The sequence below is a fragment of the Periplaneta americana genome, chromosome 6 (assembly GCF_040183065.1).
Source record: "Periplaneta americana isolate PAMFEO1 chromosome 6, P.americana_PAMFEO1_priV1, whole genome shotgun sequence".
NCBI classification, from domain to species: domain Eukaryota; kingdom Metazoa; phylum Arthropoda; class Insecta; order Blattodea; family Blattidae; genus Periplaneta; species Periplaneta americana.
In genome coordinates this window covers 80799697-80822475 of record NC_091122.1, presented here as the reverse complement: position 1 = coordinate 80822475, position 22779 = coordinate 80799697, and the positions used below count along the sequence as shown (strand labels likewise).

The window sequence follows — 22779 nt, the reverse complement described above, 5'->3', positions numbered from 1 at the left end:
GCAGCCAATGCGAGCGCTACAAAAATCAAAGATGCAGTTACGTAGCATGACGAGTGCCATTCACAAGCGTGTGGCCAAGTGTACTCAAGCAGACAGCGACATTTTTTAAAATGTGTTGTTAAACTCTCCAAGACTGTAAATTGAACTGCAAATAATTAAGTCGGTGGAAGTTGTGTGATTTGTAATAATTGTTGTGATAAGTGCATAAGAATAATGTAATTTTCTAGTTAAAAATAGAAAAAGATGACTGTACGAAGCAACTAAGGAGTTCACAGCACATTTTTAGCTTCATAATACTTGCCAATTAAAGAAATGATACTTCTGAATGGTTCATTCTCTATTTATATTATTCTTTTACCTTCAAACTAAAGAAAAAACGTATTTTACAAACAACTTTAAATTAGTGTAACTCTGAAAATACTGAGAACAGGAACTATGTTTATATGACTTTTTTTGCTCAAAATGTCTTCAGAAATAAGCTCCGTAAAGGACGGTAAATCCTCATATATCACCCTGTATATGTAGTAATTTATGTTTTAATTGTTGCAACCATTTACTCAAAATTCTAGTATTTAGAATCATAGTACTATTTCTTACAAAAAAAAGGAAAATTGGGCAAATTTCGGTACTGATAGCAAAAGTGCGGTTCTGGGGAAAATGTATCCAAAAAGGTCAGAATTATATGCAGGAACTCAATCCTTCTGTATGGCCATAGACTGGTAACAGTCCAGATATGAATTCTTTAGAGAACGTATCATCTACAGTGAAAAAAACATATACAGATATATATACAACCAAAATTAACTAATAGAAAGTGATAAAAGTTCGGCACCACGAAGATGGCATTAAAAAGAATTGCAAAACACTTGTTGAAGACATGAACCAAAATGCTTATGAAGAATAAACGAATTCATTCAAAATATTGAGGTTACCAAGCATTCACTTCTGTTCAATTCCAGTATTATCACTAAAAAGAAATAAAATAAAATGACTTGTCACGATAAAATATCTCTGCTACTTGGAACACTTGCACCATTTCGTCACATGACTTAAATGCCTAATTTTACACCAACATATGTGTATAATTTAGCTATGTACAGCTTTTCGAACTTAAGACCTTTGTCTCAAGAAATTTTTGTTAAAAGTCTTTTATCTTCTCTTAATTTTTCTATTCTCACAGAATTACACAATAAAATTGTGTCACTTATTAGAACCAATTAACATTAATAAGGGAGTCAAACAGGTATGCAGACTATCACCTAATTTATTTACGTAATATCTATATCAACAAAAATGTTAAAGAATGTAAACAAACAATAAATAGTGACATTCAACTTAACAATAGACTAAATAAAACCCAAACTCTTCTTATATGCCAATGATCAAATTATATTTGCTAAATCTGAGGATGAACTACAGAAAGTCGTTAATGAATTAAATAAAATTTGTCAAAAATATATGAAAATCTCAGACTCAAAATCAATAGAGAGTAAAAATTGTTATTAAGGATAAAATAATAAAATAAGTATCTAATTTACATATCTGGGTGAAGTTAATTGTAAATGATGATATCAGTAATGTATCACACAACAAGTAATTCTTTACATAGGCGCCCCCCTCCCAATACTTCATACGCTGTATACAACAGAGTATCATTATAACAAATAAACAGCTACAAGAAAATTATATAGCTATTCCAAAATTTAAAATTAAATTTAAAACAAACAGGAAACTGTATAAGTGTAAGTTATATAAAAACGAAATTACAATATTATACTCAATGATTATCTTGAAAGGCAATACAATGACCAACCATGAACATTCAGTGTTTAAAATGAAAAAAATTCCTTTTCTGTGTTGATATTTGGAAACATCAGTTTCAAAATTAGTTTAAGAAGTAATTATTTATTGATACTGCACCATCCAGAGCGTTAGTATGGAAATGTGGCATTTGAGTTTCTTTGTCTGGTCATGATGGAATTTGCGGTTGACAAGTCAGACGTTGTAGATGATTTTTGGAATTCATGAAACTTGAGTGGTGGAAGTATCCGGAAAAATGTTCGGAATAGTTACAAGATTTTAAAATAATTACACAGTCCAGGCATAGTAATGTCAGACATGTTTCAATCTTTCAGATTGAGTCTATTTCAAAAACTAGAAAAGTGATTTGCTTCACAATTTTCAGCTTGAATTAATATCAGTGCAAAATAATATGTTTTTAAATTAAAATTAAAACTTCAAGGAATTTACGAAAGCTAAACATTTTCAATCACATTTTCTCAAAAGTAACTAAAGTGCACTTATACCCGTCTGAACCTGACCTCCTCAATTATCTTGACTTGTACAGTATAGGAGTGAAACGAAGAGACCAGCACTGTAAATCACAGCCCCATCTCTCGGTGTTGGAGAAAAGTTTCAAAGCATTTCCAGTTTGTGAACCAGTAAATACCCATCCGTGCTATATAATATAACTCTCCGAACCAGACAATTAATTGCACACTGAATGAGATGCTTGTAGAGATAATAAGTTTATTTCAAATTTTTATTTCTCTCTTTTCTGAAAGATGTCAATATTGTTATCATAAGTTGTTACAGCAAGAACAGGTATATTTTAGCATGATTTATATTAGACCTAATGTTTTATTGTATTGTTTACTTGGACAACACATGACTACTTAACTTAATTGGCTATTTAATAAATTGTGTAGGAATTTCATATCAATTTCTTCTACAGAGCATTCCACCGGTAAGTACCAGTTTATTCTTCGGTCACTGGGTGGCACGGTGCTTGAGCGACCACTGGCAACTGGGCCTTTAAACTCACGGCGCTTCACATTAAAATTTACATGCATACTACTAACCATAATTTTATATTTAACAATTATTATATGTCATATTAATTACAGAATTTTGTAGTCCCCCTCATGACAATAGCTGCTGGAAGTGTTGATCATTTTGCTCTGTACAGAGTTCACATCACCATAAACAAAAACATCGTTCACATTCATGAGTTCCACTGCACTGATTTGTCTAATTGTGTCACGAATGTTATCTTCAGTTGTTCAATTGTGCAAGGATTATTTTCCCCGTTAACCGTTCATATGTCAGTTCTTCACACAATAGTCCCAAAAGTAAGGCATATGTATCTTTCACTGTTTATTGTCTCTTCATAGAAGAAAGGTCCAATAACTGGTTCGAGAAAAATATATTCCAAAAATTGCCCCAAAAATTGAAACACTAAGAAAAAATGAGCAGAAAATGTTAAATTTGGAATACATTGAAAAAAAATCTAAAAACTCCCAATTTTTGCAAGTAAATTCAAAACGCAAAAAATTCTCAAAAAAATAAAAATAAAAAATTCAAAGTTACATTTTTATAGTAAAAATGAATTACTAGGTGTCACAGTAATGTGTTTGTTTGTTGCAGCAACATGTATTGGTTTTCTTCTTATTAAAGCCTTAAATTCTAAAAGGTGTTTTTTTTTTTTTTTTAATAAGCAGAAAACCAATACAGACCACCTCTGTGACGTAGGGGTCAGCATGCTGGTCTCTTACGCAGAGAGCTAAGGTTCGATTCCCAGTCAGGTTGAATTTCCTGGTTGAGGTTTTTCTGGATTTTTCCTCAACCGTAAGGCAAATGCCAGGAAATTCGGGCCACAACATCCCTGAATATTACTGGTCTCATTCATTACCGAAATCATATTAATAACAAATCAGTAATACATATACAGTCGTCATCTAGTTCACAAGAATAGGACCAGTTTCAACAATAGTACACAGACCTTCGGATTTCAACCAAAAGATTAACTCGTGATATGATCAAAAATGTTAAAGCTAGTATAAATAACAGGAGAGAGAGAGAGAGAGAGAGAGAAACCAGCGTATAGGTAACTAAGTATGGACACTTTGCATCGGTACCTTTGATGTAGCCAGACTGATTTCAATGACCTTCAAGCCAGCTAGAGCTTGAGATTCTGCTTTCTCCCTAGAGTTGGCGCTGACATCACACCAGCTAGCAGTTGACACAGCAGAAATATAACACATAATTAATACATCTAAGTACATTATGTACTCAAATAAAATAAATTGAATCCATAAAATAATAAATCCGTCATTAACTGTAATGTCTAGACTCTAATGTAATTTTCTAGTTAAAAATAGAGTTGAGAGTTGAGAGTTGAGACAACAATTAAAATATGTAATAATTTGATAGCAGTGAAAATGGAAAAACAAAATTCTTATGAGAAGTAAAACCATATACCTATATTATATTATATACAAATATTAAACGAATTTGATACATAATTTTATAATGTATTATATTATTTTACAATATAATTTATTATATCTTAAATATAAAAAATTATTATTACAACTAGTTTGTCACTGAGAAATAAGGAAATAAGGAAAAGCTGTTCACTTGAATTTATTTGAAGCAAAGTGTTACTGGATTATGCAATAAAGTAGGTGATGTTTGGATCCTGTGTCTCAACTCTATACTCAGTATTGAGACACTCCACAGTCAGATATTATCTTAGCGTATGCTCGATTACTCTAACTTCTAGTGCTTGAAAGTGGAACTAAATGCCGGCGCACAGAGAAACAATACACAGGAAAATTCGCTCAGTGTCCATTCTTTATAATCCCTATTTGCTGGAGAAACCAATATAGGTTGCTACAACAAACAAACAAACAAACAAACAAACATGTTACTATGACACCTTGTAATTCATTTTTACTACATTCTTCCCTTTCGAGGCATGTGGATTGATTATATCAGTTTTGTTGAATTTCCTTTGGTGTAATGGTGTTTCCAAAGAGCTATTGATGCTAATATTGAATCAGAAAATCTAAGACACATTTTCGTACTTAGACGATATAACAATATGTGGACTTACTCAGGAAGAACATGATATTAATTTACAATGTTTGCTCAAAGCAGCAGAAAAATTTCAACTCACACTGAATGAGAATAAATCTATCTTCTCTACTAGACGTATCAATTTATTAAGCTATACAACCAAGAATAAAACTATCAAGCCAGATGCTGAAAGATTTAGTTTGCCCTCTGTTAAATTTACCTCAACCTGGTGACAGTCTCACTTTACAACGTGTGGTGGGAATGTTTGCACATTATTCAGTGTGGATAACCAAATTTTCCGAAAAGGTACGACTTCTTATTCAATGTAAAACTTTTTCTATGACTCAGGATGCTGCACTTGCTTTTAAATGTCCAAAAGAAGAATTTCTATTGACGAAAACCCCCCATTTACAGTCGAAATGAATGCCTCTGATTTTTCTATTGGAACGACTTTGTCACAGTCAGGAAGACCAGCAGTTTTCTTCTCTAGAACTCTTTCTAAAACCGAACAGAGACACTCCACTGTCGAAAAAGAAGCCTATGCTACCGTTGAGGCCTTGCATAAATGGAGACACTGCCTCATAGGTCGTTATTTTAAGCTGATAACCGACCATAAATCAGTTAAGTTCATGTTTAATAATAATAATAATAATAATAATAATAATAATAATAATAATAATAGGTGGCCGGGTAGCTCAGTTGGTAGAGCAGCTGGCTGTGGACTGGAAGGTCCGGGGTTCGATCCCAGGTGGTGACAGGATTTTTCTCGTTGCCAAACTTTCAGAACGGCCCCGAGGTTCATTCAGCCTCCTATAAAATTGAGTACCGGTCTTTCCCGGGGGTAAAAGGCGGCCAGAGCGTGGTGCCGACTACACCACCTCATTATAGTGCCGAGGTCATGGAAAGAATGGGGCTCTACCTCCATGCCCCCCAAGTGCCTTCACGGCATGTTACGGGGATACCTTTACCTTTTACCTTTTTATAATAATAATAATAATAATAATAATAATAATAATAATAATAATAATAATAATAATAATTATACAAAGGACAGGATAAAGAATGAGAAGATTAAGCAATGGCAACTTGAATTGTCATGTTATAAATAAGCCCTTCAGTAAAAAAGTGGGCCATGTCCACTTTTGGTGCATTTCAAGATATGTACATCTTCTGAAAGCTCAAGAGCATATGTATCAGTAAAAAAATGGATTATGCCAGAAATGTGAATTTCCCTGCTATCTGCTGCCATATTTGTGTACTTCTAAGAAGTAGAAATATTTTGTTTAGTAATATAGTGAGCCATGTCCAACAGCTGATTGAAATGGTGGATTCTGAAGTACATTTTACTTATTTAAGTGATTCTGGAAGTGATAAGAGTAAGTATATAATGCTATAATACAACATATATATTTGAGTACAATGTTTACGTGGCATGAAGCAATGGCTTCAAGAGGACCAGATGAAATTGGTTCATGTGTAATGAAGTATTGTCAGGAAAGGTTAAAGAATGGTATGAAAGTTATTGTAACATATTCTGACAGTTGCGGAGGCCAAAATCGCAAACTTCAAGATGGCTATGGTAGAATGTTTTCTTATCAGTAAAGGAGTTAGAAGTTTTGAATAAAGATTTGAGAGAAAAGGTCACAGTTTTCTGTCAAATGATGCCGAGTTTGGTGTGATTGAAAGAGCTCGCCACATTCCTCACCATTGGATGGCATTGGTATCAAAAGCAAAGAAAAATAAACCATTCAACATTATGAAAATGCAGAAAAACGATTTTCTGTCAGTTGCTGATAAGGTGAAAGACGTTGTTGTTAACAGACATAAGACTGGTGATGGACAACAGGTTAAATGGATACACATTCAGTGTCTGCGTATAGAATATAGAGACCCAATGATGATGAAATTCAAGTACTCATTAAATGACTTAGAAAGTTGGAAGGCTGTGGACTTTTCAAGACCTGCGTATAGAATATAGAGACCCAATGATGATGAAATTCAAGTACTCATTAAATGACTTAGAAAGTTGGAAGACTATGGACTTTTCAAGAAGAAAGAAAGTTCCCCTTTCATCCACAAGTGGTGTTGGTCCAGTTATTTTATATCCAGAAGGAAGAGAACTCACTGAAGCTAAATTGAAGGATCTCAAGCAACTTCTTCCTTATATACCATCAGTGCATCACAGCTTTTTCCATAATCTTACATCCCAGAATGGAGATAATGAAAATGAGATTTTTATTTCTGAAGAGCAGCAGGATGATGATAAAACCAATGCCTAAAGTGTTTAGTGCAAAGGAAATGTGATTTAGTTAGTGTTGTGCTATGTTATGTAATGAAAGTTGTATGCTGTGAACAGTGGATGAATTATTTTTTTTTTTATTTTAGTAGGTTATTATACGATACCCATCACCGTAAAAAAAAAACAGCTTGTTACGAAACCTAACAGTCAGCCTCGGAATGGGACTGATTCTCCGGCACGACCACAGCAAAGGAAAAAGGTTATAAGATTTGGTACATGGAACGTAACTAGTCTCTATAGAACAGGAGGGGTAACATTAGTAGCAAAAGAACGTTATCAGGTCGAAATTTCAAATAGGTTTGCTGCTTTACCAACTGCTAACGAAGCTGAGGAAGAGTTAGATGTTAATAGCGTGTGGGACAATATCCAAGCTAATATCAAAATTGCAGCTGAGCAGAGCATAGGTTATCATGAAACTAAGAAAAAGAAACCATGGTTTGATGAAGATTGTTCCATTGTAGTAGATAGAAGGAAACAGGTAAAATTGAAATTCTTACAGGATCCAATTGTGGAGAATAGAGACAATTATTTCAATGAAAGATGGGAAGCAAGTCGTACACTTAGGAACAAAAAGAGAGATTACTTGAAGGAAAAACTGAATGAGGTAGAAACAAATAGTAAGAATAAAAACATTCGAGATTTATATAAGGGTATAAAGGAATTTAAAAACGGATATCAGGCAAGGGTAAACGTGATCAAGGATGAGAATGGTGACTTATTTGCAGACTCTCATTCAATCCTGAACAGATGGAAAAACTATTTTGGGCAACTACCGGTACTAAATATACATAGGCCAAATAGCCTAGAAATGATCAGGACGAAATTCAAATACAAACTGCTGAGCCATTCATACCGGAACCCACACTTTCTGAAGTCGAAATTGCGATAGAAAATCTGAAAAAGTACAAGTCTCCAGGTATTGATCAAATTCCAGCAGAATTAATACAAGAGGGTGGAAGGGCATTATCTAGAGAAATTTATAAACTTCTACTTGCAATTTGGGAAAAGGAAATTGTACCAGAACTATGGAAGGAGTCCATAATCGTACCTATTTTTAAAAAGGGGGACAAGACTAACTGTAGTAACTTTCGAGGAATATCACTTTTGTTGACGTCATACAAAATTTTGTCGAATATCCTTTTGAGAAGATTAACTCCATATGTAGATGAAATTATTGGGGATCATCAGTGTGGTTTTAGGCGTAATATATCGACTATTGATCAGATTTTTTGTCCTCGACAGATATTGGAGAAAAAATGGGAGTATAAGGGTACAGTACATCAGTTATTCATAGATTTCAAAAAGGCATATGACTCGGTTAAGAGAGAAGTTTTATATAATACTCTTATTGAATTTAGTATTCCCAAGAAACTAGTTCGATTAATTAAAATGTGTCTTAATGAAACTTATATCAGAGTCCGTATAGGCCAGTTCCTATCTGATGCTTTTCCAATTCACTGCGGGCTAAAGCAGGGAGATGCACTATCACCTTTACTTTTTAACTTCGCTCTAGAATATGCCATTAGGAAAGTTCAGGATAATAGACAGGGTTTGGAGTTGAATGGGTTACATCAGCTTCTTGCCTATGCGGATGACGTGAATATGCTAGGAGAAAATCCACAAATGATTACGGAAAACGCGGAAATTCTAGTTGAAGCAAGTAAAGCGATAGGGTTGGAAGTAAATCCCGAAAAGACGAAGTATATGATTATGTCTCGTGACCAGAATATTGTACGAAATAGAACTATAAAAATTGGAGATTTATCTTTCGAAGAGGTGGAAAAATTCAAATATCTTGGAGCAACAGTAACAAATATAAATGACACTCGGGAAGAAATTAAACGCAGAATAAATATGGGAAATGCCTGTTATTATTCAGTTGAGAAGCTTTTGTCATCTAGTCTTCTGTCAAAAAATCTGAAAGTTAGAATTTATAAAACAGTTATATTACCGGCTGTTCTGTATGGTTGTGAAACTTGGATGCTCACTTTGAGAGAGGAACAGAGATTAAGGGTGTTTGAGAATAAGGTTCTTAGGAAAATATTTGGGGCTAAGAGGGATGAAGTTACAGGAGAATGGAAAAAGTTACACAACGGAGAGCTTCACGCATTGTATTCTTCACCTGACATAATTAGGAACATAAAATCCAGACGTATGAGATGGACAGGACATGTAGCATGTATGGGCGAATCCAGAAATGCATATAGAGTGTTAGTTGGGAGGCCGGAGGGAAAAAGACCTTTGGGGAGGCTGAGACGTAGGTGGGAAGATAATATTAAAATGGATTTGAGGGAGGTGGGATATGATGGTAGAGACTGGATTAATCTTGCTCAGGATAGGGACCAATGGCGGGCTTATGTGAGGGCGGCAATGAACCCCCGGGTTCCTTAAAAGCCAGTCTGCCGTTTATATTTCGGCACATCTTTCTTTTCCTTTCTATTTCTTTTAGATTTTTCTATCTTCATATTTTCTCTGTTAGTTTTAATTATTCTAACTCTTCATAGATGGCTCGTAGTTTTTTCTTTCTGATCTAGTTCTTCTTACTTCTCGTAGATGGCTTTTCTCTCAACTTTCTTTTTTTGCTCTGTTTATGTTCCTATTACCTATGATGAGTTGAGCCCGGGGGGCCAGTCATTATTTGATCCGGGGAGAATTAATTATTTTATAATAGCGCTTGCTGATTGGTCGAGACGATGGCGTGATTTAGATTTGGTCTGTGAAGCGAGTTTCATCTTGGAAAGTAGCGTTAGTCTAGTGGTTGGGCTCATGTAGGTCAGACGTGTAACAGGGTACAAGCTCCTACGTAGGCCGGGGATCGAACTGGGTTCGATAAGTTTACCAGGAGTTGTATTGTACACCGTGTTGTGGGATCCTGTGAAGTATCACAGAAGATATTAGTCCAGTGGAAGGACTCACTAAGGTTTGAGGTGTGATGGGAAGTGAGAGTGTTGTGAAGAGTACGAGTTGCTACGTAGGCCGGGGATGGAACTGGGTTCGATAAGTCTACCAGAAGCTGCATAGTACTCGGAGTGTGGGAACCAGCGGGTGAATTGTAGAAGGTATTCTGGTGGAAACTAGCGGCGAGTTTTGGGACGTACTCATTAGTTTGAGCTGCTATCATTTTCCTGACTGATTTGTGTTCAGTCAACTCTGATGAAATACTGGTCGGTATTTGTATTTTTGGCGGATCGTTTTACTAGTTGTGATATACCTAAAAGCCTGCCTCTATACATTATCAGTTCAGTGAGTTGGTTTTGGTTTATGTTTAATCAAGTTTTTGCAGTAGAACGAATTTAAACAGTATGGAATCCACGACGAAGGCACCCATTGTTGTGTGACGTCTGAGGGGTGACCAATCTGTATGTAACGGGTATGTGTGTGCTGAGTGATGGTTATGTCAAGGTTGTTTTACAAGATGGATGCCAGCGTGGGGAAACAACTACCTACGTAAGGTAAATTAGCTGGTTTTGGTCTACGCCACACTTTTACACGATATGTTAAGTGCTACGGATTTATTTTGCATGTTCTAATAAATAGTTGTGTTTTATAGTGAGTGTGTGTTATCACTTGAATACCTCGACACCCAGATTACCATCCTGATCATAACGATTCATGGCAGGGTTAGTTTATTATTTAATTGTCTTATTTTCCATCTAACAAGTTTAGACGATTAGATAAAGAGAGAGAGTACCCGTGTGCGGCGCACCAGTAAGTAAGTATTATACGATGCTTTATCAACATCTTAGGTTATTTAGCGTCTGAATGAGATGGTGATAATGCCGGTGAAATGAATCCAGGGTCCAGCACCGAAAGTTACCCAGCATTTGCTCATATTGGGTTCAGGGAAAACCTTGGGGAAAAAACCTCAACCGAGATTCAAACCCAGGCCACCTGGTTTCGCGGCCAGACGCGCTAACCGTTACTCCACATGTGTGGAGTTAGACATGAATAAACTGGACATGGACCAATGTTCTCCTGAAGTTTTGCCATTTAGCAATTACAAGAACAGTAATTTTGTACCACTACGACCAATCAAAAGCATTTTTATTTACAATTACATTTTTATGTTACTCACTCTCTTTTGCAACTAATAAAGTACTTATAGTACGTATGCTGATTTATAATTATGATATAAAACAATTTATGTAAACAAATGCTGTTTTCTCGAAATGTGACATTATGGACATGGCCCACTATTTTACTGAAGGGCTCAAATATGATATATTTTACTGGCCTGGGCGAGAAAATGCAGTTGCTGATGCATTCTCCCATATATCGTCGGTTTCTTGGTTAAAGTGACCAAGTCCAAAATGCAAAATAGTAGGGAAAAAGACATTTAAAGGTTTATTGATCTATCCAAAGATAACTTACTTACAAATGGCATTTAAGGAACCCGAAGGTTCATTGCCGCCCTCACATAAGCCCGCCATCGGTCCCTATCCTGTGCAAGATTAATCCAATCTCTATCATCATACCCCACCTCCCTCAAATCCATTTTAATATTATCCTCCCATCTACGTCTCGGCCTCCCTAAAGGTCTTTTTCCCTCCGGCCTCCCAACTAACACTCTATATGCATTTCTGGATTCGCCCATACATGCTACATGTCCTGTCCATCTCATACGTCTGGATTTTATGTTCCTAATTATGTCAGGTGAAGAATACAATGCGTGAAGCTCTCCGTTGTGTAACTTTTTCCATTCTCCTGTAACTTCATCCCTCTTAGCCCCAAATATTTTCCTAAGAACCTTATTCTCAAACACCCTTAATCTCTGTTCCTCTCTCAAAGTGAGCGTCCAAGTTTCACAACCATACAGAACAGCCGGTAATATAACTGTTTTATAAATTCTAACTTTCAGATTTTTTGACAGAAGACTAGATGACAAAAGCTTCTCAACCGAATAATAACAGGCATTTCCCATATTTATTCTGCGTTTAATTTCTTCCCGAGTGTCATTTATATTTGTTACTGTTGCTCCAAGATATTTGAATTTTTCCACCTCTTCGAAGGATATATCTCCAATTTTTATATTTCCATTTCGTACAATATTCTGGTCACGAGACATAATCATATACTTCGTCTTTTCGGGATTTACTTCCAAACCGATCGCTTTACTTGCTTCAAGTAAAATTTCCATGTTTTCCCTAATCGTTTGTGTATTTTCTCCTAACATATTCACTCATCTGCATAGACAAGAAGCTGATTTAACCTGTTCAATTCCAAACCCTGCCTGTTATCCTGAACTTTCCTAATGGCATATTCTAGAGCGAAGTTAAAAAGTAAAGGTGATAGTGCATCTCCCTGCTTTAGCCCGCAGTGAATTGGAAAAGCATCAGATAGAAACTGACCTATACGGACTCTGCTGTATGTTTCACTGAGACACATTTTAATTAATCGAACTAGTTTCTTGGGAATACCAAATTCAATAAGAATATCATATAATACTTCCCTCTTAACCGAGTCATATGCCTTTTTGAAATCTATGAATAACTGATGTACTGTACCCTTATACTCCCATTTTTTCTCCATTATCTGTCGAATACAAAAAATCTGATCAATAGTCGATCTATTACGCCGAAAACCGCACTGATGTTCCCCAATAATTATCCAAAGATAACTGTACTTAATAAGTTGTTTTGAACGTAAATGTGCTATATTATTAGTTTTTAATATAAAATTATGTCTTAAATTTTCATAATGCTTGGAAGCCTTGGAATGTGACTTGGTCACTTTTACCAAGAAACCGACGATATGCTCTGCTACAGAAATGCCTCTAGACCAGCCCTGTAGAACTCGTAAGGACGGGAAATATGACGTCAGCCTCACTCCACTTCTATTGGGGATGATCACGTAGGGTTATTTACCTTCTCTTGTCAAAGGTCCATCAGTGGCGGCATGTAATTTTCAAAAAGGATTGTAATAAATTCATTGTTTTTATAATGCATTATCTTGTTTCAAGGTTTACAATTATGCTAGATTTCCTGTCGTAGTTTCTTTGAGATTTCTTTGCACCTAACCTGTTTTAGGTTTTCGAAAACTCTCCTCCTATCATCACCGACGGAAACATAAATTTATAGCATTTAAGTAATGAACCTTGAAAGTCACTATTAATTTTTCAATTCAAAATGAACACAATGAGTGACGTCCTTAATTTTACAGTATACAAATATATAATCAATATACAGTTCGTAATAATGAACTTACCCGAAAGTCTGTGCATTCCATAATTCTTAATATGGACTTTGTTGAAATGTGGTTTAATATTGAAATGACGAGTGGAAATAAATTGGATGGGACACAGTAAACAAGCAATTATTTCGTCTTCAACAATGAAATAATCATATTCCCATTTCCTTTGGAAGTAGTATTCCTTCACAGGTTTAGATTTTGCCATGTTCCAGTTCTCTTTAAACTGCAGTACGCGTATTATTTGTTTGTTTATTTGTTTATTTACTTATTTACTTACTTACTTATTTACTTATTTAGGCCTACTTATTTACTTATTTAGGCCTACTTATTTACTTACTTATGTATTTTTTTACTTATTTACTTATTTATTTATTTACTTTCTTACTTATTTACTTATGTATTTATTTATTTATTCATTCATTCATTTATTTATTTATTTGGCTGGAGTGCGTTACAATGTTGAATGACAGCATTGACATCCAGTCATATAGCTAACACTCACTTATCAACATACAATTTATTTATCGTTCTATTACTAGTAAAATCAGTTAAGACCAGTAATACAAGTTTTGTAAAAACAGGAATTAAAACTTTATTAATGCACGAAAAATCACAATAAATTCTTCAAATAAAGTAATTGGTTTGTTACCTGCAAGCAACATTTCGGACTTATTTCATTTTAGTAAAATACAAAGCATGGAAAGACAAGTCGGGGACTGTACTCAACTTATTTTACACGAAAAGTGGATTTAATCGGCTTTACTAGTAATACGACACTATATACATAGGGAGACCTTTTTACATTATATGCACACATACATTTTAAAATTTATTTTACATGTCTTTTAATTTATTTATTTTCCTCATTCATTTTTCTCTTATTTTCTAAAGGTATGTTCCTAAAAATTTTTATTATTTGTTCATTTGTAATTCTTGATAGCGTATTGTACACCTGCCGTCGCGAATGAATGTTAATGCAGCCAAGCATAATTAGAACGTTATGACTGCACTGGTAGAAAAAGTGGGTGGGGTAAGAAACTGGAGTATAGCAGTCACTCTCAAGAGCTACAGTTCTGCAGACCTGCTCTAGACAAACTAAGATCATTACATCAAGCACTCTGCCATCTCAGAATAACTCGTCTTTATCACTAGATAAGAAGTAAAAACTTACTGTACTCGCTTGATGATATTAAGAAAGTAACTGCATCGTGCAATGTATGTGCAGAACTTAAACCTAGATTTTTCAGACACAATGGAAAATTTAAAAAGGCAACACCACCCTTTGAGCAATTAAATATAGACTTCAAGGAACCAATCCCTTCAACTACTAGAAATCGATACATTCTAATAGTTGTGGTTGAATATTCTAGATAGCCCTTCACATTTCCTTGCTCAGATATGAACTCTTCGACAGTAATTAAATGTTTACGAACAACTTTTTTCCATATTTGGTATGCCCTCTTACATCCATTCAGACAGGGGTAATCCCTTATGTCATATGAATTGAAAGTCATGGTATAACATCTAATAGCACTATTCCGTCTAAGCCTCAAGGCAATGAGCAAGATGAGATATGGAAAACTATTTTCTTAACTTTGAGAGACAGAAAGTTAGAAGTATCACAGTGGAAGACAATTCTCCTGGATGCCCTTCATTCAATTAGATCATTGTTGTGCACTGCAACTAACCAGACTCCCCAAGAACGTATGTTTATTCATTCCGGAAGATCATCTTATGGTTTTCTCTACCAACATGACTAACAACACTTGGACCAGTGTTAAAATATAATAAGCGTCCTACAAAATATTGCCCTTTGGTTGATGAGGTAGAACTTCTAGAAGCGAACCCTGAGTATGCTCATGTCTGCTACTCGGATGGTAGAGAAGATATTGTATCTACAAGGCAGTTAGCTCCATGCGCCCAGGAATCGCCATCTATGTTACTACATGAGAATGACAACAAAGAGCGGGATCTCACAGAAGAACACACAGAGTATGTCAATGATGAACAGAACAGCATCTCTTTAAGACATGGACGAAAATAACGTGATAATGGTCTATAACAGCAGCAGCTTCGTCGATCTAATCAGACAAGAATACCACTTAAGTAACTGGATGACTATGTTAGCAAGTAACATCAAAGAGGGGAAGAATGTAGTAAAAATGAATTACTAGGTGTCACAGTAACGTGTTTGTTTGTTGTAGCAACCTGTATTGGTTTTCTGCTTATTAAAGCTTTAAATTCCAAAAGGAGTTTTCTTTACAATTTCAATTTATAATAACTTAACATTCCTAAGATAATATAGTCTAACCTAACTAAACCTAAACTATGTCAATGACGAAAAAATTCAGTAAATAACTACGATCACTTACATTACATCCCTGATCACAATATAACAGACTGACCATCCCCATGCTAGAAACGGTAGCATGTGGAAAATAACAGATGCTATGCATCACCAAAGTCGAGAAGTGAACTTTCAATAACCAACGCTAGATGGCAGAGTACTTGGAAGCTCCATGGAGTAATACTTTACCTAGAGGGCTATTTCATGCCATATCTGCGAATTCCTTTCTCACTTTAATGTGAGATTATGTTACAATGTGACTTTGACGTGTCGCTAAATTGTAGCATACAGAAGCCTGTTTTTACACAATTTTCTAATTTTCAGCAGATTTACAATACCCTGTTCGGTTTCTCTGCTGAGGCAGTATAATTCTGTTATTTTTCCAGACACATTTATATCTGTTCCCATAAACGTATTAATTTCGATCTTTTATATAATGCAGCTATTCCGCTCTCTACAAATCGTTAGTCAAGTGAAATAGAATAGTTGTTTGTAACGATTCCTAGTAGGCAAGCTCAATCCCTCCTGACTATTTTCTTATGAATTTCTTTCTCACTATCATCAAATTTCCTTTATACTGGTCTTAAATTAGTGAAATTAGTACTGAGGCAGTTACGGTGATTTCTGAAGTGAAAATCGTTCAATTTTATAAGGCTGAATTCAAAAACTATTTTTGTTTAGCCTCTCCTTGTCCTTTATTGAAAAGCTGAGTAACTTCATATCACGACAATATGTCTTACTTTTTCTGCAGTTAACATAATCATAGGTGGACATTCTGAACGAATAGTCTGTTACACAGACACCTTTGAGACAATACTTATACTTGAAGTTCTTTATATAATTCAGGGCTAAACTAGTGCTGAGGTAGTTCCCTTCATTCTCTGCTTATACACCTTGCATATATGAATCAGTAACAAGTTAGGGTTGGTTAGTTTAGGCTTTTGTTACACCTTGCATATACGATCAACTGCATATCCACAAAAAAAAAAATCCTTATAAATTGAACGGTTTCCACTTCAGAAATCATTGGAACCACATCAGCGCTAGTTTCATTCAGGTAAGTACTTAGCATTTAATAATTTCAAAGTTCTTGTTAGATTATGAAATAGCTTCACAGAATGTTGCCAAAATAAATATTCCCAGAGTTAAGATTACAGAGTGTAAATTTCACTTAGGACAGTTTTTGGTCTGAAAAATTAAAGGAAACAGTTTACCAAACCAGCAGCTACGAAACAAAACATCTGAAATTTGAAAGTGGTTAAAAATTTTAAAATTTTGTTTTTTCTTATTTACAAGCATCAGAAGTATCAGATTTCTTGCAGAGCTAATATCAGAGGCCCCTCTTATTAGTGAATGTTTTGAATATTCTCATTGTATTCTGAAAAACTACATTGAAAAATCAACCTCCCTTGCTGAATTGAGGAGCGTTTTTGCAAAAGTCGATAGATGCAGAAATTTTATAAAGTGAATTACATATGGATATCGTATGTTTTCTACCTCCGGAATTGATCTATGAAATCAGATTTACTAAAACTTGATTCATACCGTATGTAGAGACTACCAAACCTTCCAGGTTTTTTCAAAACTCGATAGATCCTGTCACTTAGTGTAATTTCTGTAAAAATCTTGATTTCTGCATCTATCGACTTTTGCAAAAACACTCCTCAATTATGGGCTGAAGCACGACAATTTCGAAATGTACAAACTACAGATGTGGCAGAACGTTACCACAATCGTCTGCAGCAAGAATTTTGTAACACATATCCAAATATCTTCATGGTCATATGTATTAAAGTAAAAACATATACCTACTAAAATGCGAGAAATAGAAATGGGAAGGACAATAAAAAGAAAAGTAGAATAGACAAATACGTGAGAAACTATTCATCTTGAATCAGTATGAACAATAGGACACTTCGAACGAGGTATCAAGTACCAGTATACAATGCTTAAGGAGCACGGGATATCACACATTTAAATTTTCATTACAGAGTTATCATACAATGAAATGGGAAATATTTATATGCTGAAATAATAACAAAAAAAGTGCGACTAAATGATCAATGGCCATTTTCTTGTGTGACATGGTGTATTTCAACCTTCTGTGTTTCTTAGCTAGTTCCTTGATCAGAACAATTTAATTCACAGAAACTTTCTCATGTATAGACAAGGAAATAAAATTTGGAGCACCCTTATTGCGCAAGTTTTGCTTACAACACACTGCCCATGTTAAGTAAACAAGAGCCTCCCTATATATGCTAATTGTAGACAGTAGGTCGAAATTGTTGCCTACAGGAAAAGAAAAAGGAATTGGCTGGGTCACTGGCTGAGAAGAAACTGTCTAGTGAAGGATGCACTAGAAGGAATGGTGAATGGAAGAAGAGTTCAGAGCAGAAGAAGATATCAGATGATAGATGACATTAAAATGGATCATATGAGACGAAGAGAAAGGCAGAAAATAGGAAATATTAGGAGAAAACTGGGTTTGCAGGGAAAGACCTGTCCTTGGGTAGAACACTACGAATGAATGAATACAGTTAGACTCCCATTAAGACTCGCTCCAAATTTTAATTCCGTACATATTATGTACACGAGAGCCAATTCATTTAGGCTCTCCTCTCCTGTGGTGTTTCTCAGGTACGATTTCTTAGTGTCGAAAATGACCTTTCAGGAGTACGAGTAGATACAGGGAGAGTTGCCATTATTGTGAACAGATTGTGTATTACCGGAAGTCTGTATTATAATGTTGCAGAACTTCAATGGTGTTTCCTTTTTTTTTTTTCTGGGCGGCTCTGGAGGAGGAGGGACGTTTATCCCTAAAACCCCTCCTCGCTGCGCCAGTAGTACAGAATATGAAATTAAGTTGTATCAATAAGTTTTCCGAGTTTAGCATTAATCCTTTAAGTATTTATCGTCCCCCTGTTTGAAAAATGGAATTACTCTTTTTGAAACTTGATGAAATTTTATTGTACCTTAAAAAATCGAAATTCAAGATGTTAACTGCAGGTCATTTTAAAATAAATCTGTTGGGTGTAAATTATTTCTCAGTTTATTAGGTTCATAAATGTATTGTTACAGACGATAGGATGAATAATTTTTATCTTAATTTAATATAGGATGATTTTTTCGGGAATTGTTATGCTTTAAATTCTGAGGATGTTTAATTGTTTTTTTTATATATATAAATTGGAATATGTTTCCAGTCAGTCTCAAAAAGAGTAATTCAGAGAGACAGAAGCCTCAGCATATTTATTGACATGCCAAATTATTAAATATGAAAAAGAGAGTTCCTGCACCAACATACAATTTATAAAGTAACCAAATCTGAAGAAATATATCTTTCTATAGGAGTGAATATAAATGTGTTTTAAGGAATTCCTATTTAATATTCCTGCTATAGAAACATGACAAAAGAAATAGAACGCAGCATGGAAGCTTATTAAATCTGAACTCAAAACACATAATGTAGGGCCTACTCACATTACCCGAATAATTTAACTCTTTATCAAGCACTGCTGATGAGATGTATTATGAAGATAGTCATATAATATAAATGTATAAAGAGAACGAATATTAATAAACTAATTCCACTGGATGTAGCACCAAAATTCAAAGAGGTAACTAGGCTACGAATGAGATCTTAACAAGCAGAAATAAAATGGACTCTTGATAGTAGAGACACATTTGGTTTCAGTAATAACTAGGAATTTAACGATTTTATGGTGGCTCACCTGTCAGGCAAAAAATTTGAATAGTCAGCATTGTCAAACTACAGAAATACGATTAAAAAGTTTCTTTTTTTTTTCCACCTATTACAGACGACTGCTTTTTTCAAGTTCTGGTAATAACATTATTAAATTAATTATCTCACACATTTGGAGGGTTCCTTTCTTTGTTTCTGACATAATTTCTGAGAGTTTTTCTTTTACAGTTCAATATACATGCACTTTTCTAACAAAATTGACATATATTTCACTGGTCTCAGAAGGAAAATTAAATGTATAATAGCGTCTCCTTGCAAAATATTTACTGAAAATTATTGTAGGATATAAATACAAATACCACTTCCCAGGCAAGGTTATTCCCAGACGACTGTATAATATATAGAAAAATTAGTGATAAATCTTATATCGCCACCTTGCAAAACTATCTTGATGTTATTGAAAACTGGACAAGTCAAATTAAAATCAATGTGAACAAAAGTAAATCAATATGTATCCTTCTGTAGAACACAAAAAGAAATTCGTCTCACATACCAGCTAAATGAATCACCGGTGCCATGGTTGGGGCAAGTTACCTGGTTGAGGTTTTTTTCCGAGGTTTCTCCTTAATCTATCAAAGCAGAATTGCTGAGTAACATTCAGCGTTGGACCTCGGATTCATTTCACCATCATAATTACATTTCTCCTCTTTCACCTTCATCTCCGTTTCCTAGGTTTTGGGCCTGCACTGATATAGAGTTGGCTGTGGGCTGCCACCGAATTTGGACCCCGTGATTATAAGGTAATTTTGATGTAGCACTATGCACAGTGGGCGCTTCACTGGGCTCATGGTAACTCGTGAACCAATGTTGAGGGACTGCAGTGAGGCCTACATGGAAAGGTAAACGGATCATGTAGGCTGTAAGGGAGTTCAGGGGTGGTGTGCAGGGGGATATCTAGCGCAGGGACCTTAGGGCATGCACACCATTCCATCCTGGGTAGTACAATGGGTCCACCCAAGCGGCTTGCATGCAAGGAAAATCTCAGTCCATGCTCTTCCCTTAAGGGGGACTAATAGATAACAAATAATCCTTGTTCACTCAATAATGGAATATGGAGTGGTAGGATGGGATCCTTATAGACAATTGATTCAATAGAAAAGGTCTAACACAGGGCAGCAAAACGTCAAAATGGCGAAGAGATAATAAACTACTTACTGTGGAATTTGCTCGAATGAAGGTGATGAAAAGCCACACTTCGTGCATTGTAATGTAATGTAGATGCAATATATTTATATAAATTGTCATGTAGTTAATTAAGCAGATGTATAATTAATTAAGGTGACATCTAATTACTTAAACTGATAATGGTTGGGTGTAATATAAATAGGTTTACTTGTAAGTTAGGTTTACTTTTGCTTAGGTATACTTTATGGGTCATTTTCCATGCAAAACCAATCAGTCACTCAACCTGACCTCCTCAGATTTTTATGAAACATTTAGGAATCATTCTTCCCAAAGATCTAAATTAAAATATATTTTTAGAAAAATTGTATCTAAAAAAAACATGCCTCCTTTGTTTGTACTAACATTTTCAATCTTGAATAACTCGGATTTTGTAAGTCCTACAGAGTCGTTTCATCTTAATGTTAAGGGAATTTCACGAGATTCAATTTGATATGCAACTTCACTATCTTTGCTAAAATAAAAAGAAAATTGATGAGATAAAAAAAACTTCTTTGAACAAATTTTTTAGATAATATTTTTTTAAATTTTGAAAAAAAAAAAAATGATGTTATCAGTATTATTACAAACTATAAAACCTGAAATTGTCAGAATGGGATCACAAGTAATGATAAATAATCTAATGTTGTAGGCCTACATCAACATGACTATTTTATTACAGTTTCTAATAGTTTATAAGGTTTGAAGACCTTTTGAGGTAAATAGTATTGAAAATGTAAATCTCAAACAATAGATGCAGATTGAAAAAAGTCTGTACAGAAAACTATTACAAGAATTTTTAGATAACTCATTTGAGAGTTTACCAAAACTTATAAGACGTTCATTTATCGCTACTCAACAATCTACCTATTTGTAAATTCTGAAAGAATACCTCAAAATGAATGTATTGTAGTTCGTGATTTCTATGATTATATGGTTCATGATATTGTTGATGTTAATTTATTCCTTTAAGAAGTTCCTCTAACATTTTTTGGGAAAAAATAATGTCCCACTGATTTTAAATTCAGGATGGGCAGGAGGATGAGTGGTTTGTGAGGAAGTATATCAACTAGTCAGAACATCACGCACATGCCAGATTTCAGCTGCATCACTGTCTAAAGGAAAGAGCGATTTGATGCAACGAAAAAGCTCAAAGGCAGAAGAAAGAAAAGCAGGTATACAAATGTCAGAAAGTTTCCAAATGCCCACACTTTCAAAATTAATAGGGAGAGAAGCTTGAGTCCAACTAGTATTGGTAAAACATATATTTAAGATCATTTCCAAACTGGATTGAAAAAGAGCATCAGCTTTATGTAAGAAAGACAGAAGAAGCCATAAAGGAGTAGTACGCATAAAGTAGGTCTAAGTCATCTTAGGGATTAGAAAACAGTTTTTAAGAAGATAGTAAGAAATATGAGGATGTATTAGTTTTAAACAATTGATGAAATATTGCAAAGAAATTAGTTCTTTTTCAGCAATGTGATCAGCAGCTTCCAAAAAGATGGGAGATCCAAGAATTGTTAAAGTGGATTTGACATTAGTAAAATACCCGGAGCAAGTTTTTGAAAAGAAGAGAAAACAGATTGATTAAGCTTAGAACAAAAATAAATTTCGCATTTATCAGGATTAAGTTCTAACTTAGAACAAAAATAAATTTCACATTTATCAGGATTAAGTTCTAACCCAGATCTGCAGAACTGTAGCTCCTTAGAGCGACTGCTTACTTCCCCTTTCTTACCCCACCCACCTTTTCTACCAGTGCGGTCATGATGTTCTAGTTACGCTCGGCTGCATCTCGCGGCGGCAGGTATACAATACACTATCAAGAATTACAAATGAACAGATAATAAAATCCTTACGAACATACCTTTAGAAAGTGAGAGAAAAATGAATGAGGGAAATAAATTAATTAAAAGATATGTAAAATAAATTTTAAAATGTATGTGTGCATATAATGTAAGAAGGTCTCCCCCTACGTATATATCGCCCTATTACTAGTAAAGCCGATTAAATCCACTTTTTGTGTAAAATAAGTTAAGTACAGTCCCCGACATGTCTTTCCGTGCTCTGTATTTTACTAAAATGAAATAAGTCCGAAATGGTGCTTGCAGGCAACACACCAATTACTTTATTTGAAGAATTTATTATGATTTTTCGTGT

At 34.7% G+C, this 22779-nt stretch overlaps 1 protein-coding gene across 4 annotated transcripts in view; it reads right to left on the bottom strand.

Annotated features, from left to right (window-relative positions):
- LOC138701460 (E3 ubiquitin-protein ligase SHPRH) overlaps nt 1-22779 on the bottom strand; it is a 444559-nt gene that overhangs the window by 369309 nt on the left and 52471 nt on the right. The window lies entirely within an intron of this gene.